This window comes from Acanthisitta chloris, unplaced genomic scaffold (genome assembly GCF_000695815.1).
Source record: "Acanthisitta chloris isolate BGI_N310 unplaced genomic scaffold, ASM69581v1 scaffold1279, whole genome shotgun sequence".
Taxonomy (NCBI): Eukaryota; Metazoa; Chordata; class Aves; order Passeriformes; family Acanthisittidae; genus Acanthisitta; species Acanthisitta chloris.
Genome location: NW_008692890.1, coordinates 41,333 through 45,065, shown reverse-complemented (window position 1 = coordinate 45,065; position 3,733 = coordinate 41,333).

Here is a 3,733-nt window from a genome sequence, read left to right as displayed (position 1 = left end):
TGCATCCCGCGGGACACGGCTGGAATTTCACTGCCCAGAGCTCTGCCGGCAGGAAAGCAGTGCAAGGGGCGAGTGGGGAGGAGCAGGTCGGTACGGCTGCCGTGCTGGGGATCTCGCCGGGTGCTGGAGCCTGCAGGTGTCCTTCGGCCACAGCTGAGCAAACAGCACGGACGTGGGGGTGGCTGCAGGGGTCAGGGCACAGCAGTTCCAGGTGTCAGGATGTGGTGGCTGCAGGTGTAAGGACAAGGTGGGTGCAGGTGTCAGGACACAGCAGTTCCAGGTGAGGTGGTTGGAGGTGTGAGGACATGGTGATTGAGGGTGTTGGGACACAGTGGTGGTTGGAGGTGTCAGGACACAGCAGTTCCAGGTGTCAGGATGAGATGGTTGAAGGTGTCAGGAGGTGGTGATTGAGGGTGTCAGGACAAGGTGGGTGCAGGTGTCAGGACCTGGTGGCTGCAGGTTTCTGGTGTTATCCAGTGCAAGGACATGGCCGTGGAAATCAAGGTTGGGGCAGAGAGTTTGTAGGTTTTGTCGTGGCTGAATTTGAGGCTCAGATGTGACAGTGATGAAGACACCTGGGAAGAACGAGTTTGGTTTGGGCCTAATGTACCCAGAAGCTGATAGGAGAGGGACAGGAGAAAGCAGAGGAGACATGCTGGATGGAGGAGGCAGATGTTTTTGGTACCAGGGGTGGGTGGTGCTTTGTGACAGCCCTGGAGACCTACAATGCAGCTCTGTCCCCAAGCCAAAGGATGCCCAGACAGCCACTCTTCTCCTGTTTCATGCCCTGGGGAGGGAAGTGTGGCCAGCCGGGACTCCACTTGCAGAACCTGCCCAGGGACCAGAGACCCTGGAGAGCTGGCACAGGCTGAGACCCCAGGAAACTACTTCTCTGCTTCTCAGGACTGGGCTTTTCCAAGGCTGCCAGGCTTCATCAGCAGCAATGGGGCTCTCCAGGGGAGATCCAGGGGTGGTAAGGTCTGAGGTAGGAAGTGGAATGAGAGGTTTGCATGTTACTGGCCAAAAGGCAAATTCCAGCCGAGGTCAAACAGGAGGTGATACCTTTGCTTGTACAAGGATGGGTTTGATTGCTAAGTTATTCATGTAAACTTAAAAGCAGCAAGATATTTCCAAACCACAAAGGAGGAGGTTTTTGTTTAGAAAATTAAATGTAGCATTCTGTTGATTTTTAAAAGAACATTCTTTTCCCCTGGGTGGAAGAATTTCGTGCTGATTGGTGAGCAGGGAGAAAAACCTTATTGCTGAAACCAACAGCCTCTGAGGAAAGCAAAAAGGTTTGTTTGGAAACACCTGCCCTGCCCAAGAACTTTGACCACCTGAACCCAAAACAGCAGCACCTTTTGGGTAGAGATGTGTCTGACTCCCTCTCAGAGCTCCAGCTGTGTGTTCTGACACCTGCACCTGGGTCTGAATTCCTACCCCAGTTCCTGCACCTTCAGAGCATCCCTAGGTCAGCTGAGGGAGTCTTCTAAATGTGGAGCTTTCCAAGGCCAATGTGAAATGGGAACAGACAGTGGCTTTGCCACAGGGAGAGCAGCACTGGGCTGGCCCAGCACTCATCTCCCTGCAGGTCCCTGCTCTTCTCACAGCTTTGCATGCACAACCCCAGGCAGGAGAGCACTGCAGAGCTTTGCACCCCAAAAGCTGGGGCTCAGCAGGAGGGTGAAGAGGATGATCCCTTCTCCAGGCAATCCCAATGCTTTGCCATCTAGCTTCTCCTGATAAGAACTAGGAATCCTCACTCCTTCAGCCTTCTCCTGGGCAGCCAGGCTGGTGCCTGACCAGGGCTGCACAGGAGCATCTCTCAGTTCAAACCTTCCTTGTTTGACTTCACTTCTGACTGAAATTTCCCAGCCAGCTCCATGGGGATGGACCTCATCCTATCACCTGTCCCATAGTTAGCTACTCCTCATGCTTTGCTTTAGGGGTATTGCAGCCCCTGGTGTGGCATGGGATTCTCTCTGGTGAGAAATACTTTCTCTGGGTCATAGAATCCCAGACTGGTTTGAGTTGGAAGGACCTTAAAGCTCATCTCATTCCAACCCCTTTGCCATGGACAGGGACACTCCCACTAGGTTGCATAACGCCTCATCCAGCCTGGTCTAAATTGCTCACTGGAGGAATTCCTCACTACTCTGGAGAAGTTCAAGGCATTCCCATGCATTGGGATGCAGCACTGGGAACCAGCAATGCTCCTGGAGCAACCACAGCAAGCAAACCAGAGCTGTGGTGGCTCTGGCTGGTTGCTGAAGTGAAGATCCACCCCTAAAAGACCTTCCCACCTGCAACTTCTCTCTTTAAACCTTTTGGGATTTATTTTGCAGGGGCTGTGTTGTTCTTCCCAAGAGATGCTCTGCAGATATCTGCCACCCACAGTGCATTGAGCCTTCCCAGCTGGTGCTGAGTCCTGGTCCTGGAGGCTGGGGAAGGTCAGAGGATGTGAGAGAGGAGGGAATGAGACTCATCCTGGGCAGCACAAGGAATCCTGCACAGTCAAACACCTCCTGGTGTGCACATCTGAGGGTCAGCCAGTGATGAGGTGACCCTGCCAGCCCCAGCAGAGCCCACAGGATGGCAGAGAACTTACCTGTGGCTTACCTGGATGTAGTTCTACTCCGCTGAGGTTGGTGTGGAGTGGGCAGTGCTGCCAGCTGTCCCCACAGCGAACCAGGAAGGTGACCCAGGAACACAACCTACCTGGATGGAGGATGCTGGATGGGCCCCAGCAGGGTGCCTCCACAGGTGAGGCTGGTCAGGAACAGTGTTGCCTTTGGAAGTGGGGGGGCATCAGTGTTGAAGCTCTCTAGAGGGAGCAGCAGGAAGGCTTGGCAGCCTGAGGGACTCCCCATGCCGAGGCTGATGGGAGGAATGAGAGGAATGTGCCATGTGGGCAGGGCAATGAGCTCCCAAAGGCAAGAGTGAGAGTGGAGCTCAGGGGCCAGCACAGGGCAGCAGTGCCAGCCAGTGTGGGGAGAGCCCCCTGATGGCTGCAGCCAGCTCTGTGGTCCTCGGCACCAGAAAGACATGGACCTGTCAGAGAGGAGCCAGAGAAGGGCTGTGAAAATCATTGGAGGGCTGAAACCCTTCTCCTGGGAAGGGTGAGAGGAGAAGGCTTTGGGGAGATCTTATTGCAGCCTATCAATAGCCAAATGGGGCTAAGAAGGATGGAGCAGTGTGCCCAGGTGGCATCATGGCTTGTACCAGCAATAGTATGGGCAGCAGGACTAGGGCAGTGACCTTCCCTCTGCACTGGCACTTCTGAGGTACCTCCAGTGCTGTGTCCAGTTCTGGTCTCCCACTGCAAGAGAGACATTGAGGGGCTGAGAGTGTCCAGAGAAGGGAATGGAGCTGGGGAAGGAGCTGGAGAGTTAGTCATATGAAGCTGAGGGGCCTGGGGGGACTCACCCTGGAGAAAAGAAGGCTCAGGTGGGACCTTCTCACTCTCTCCCCTCCCTGCAGGTGGGGTCAGGCTCTGTTCACAAGGAACAAGGGACAGGGCAAGAGGAAACAGCCTCAAGCTGTGCCAGTGGAGGTTCAAGTTGGATATTAGGAAAAACTTCTTCATGGAGAAGGTTGTCCAGCATTGGAATGTGCTCCCCAGGACAGTGGTGGAGTCACCATCCCTGGAAGGCTTTAAAAGATGTGTAGATGTCTTTCCCTGTGAGGGTGGTGAGACACTGGCACAGGTTGCCCAGGGAGGCTGTGGCTGCTG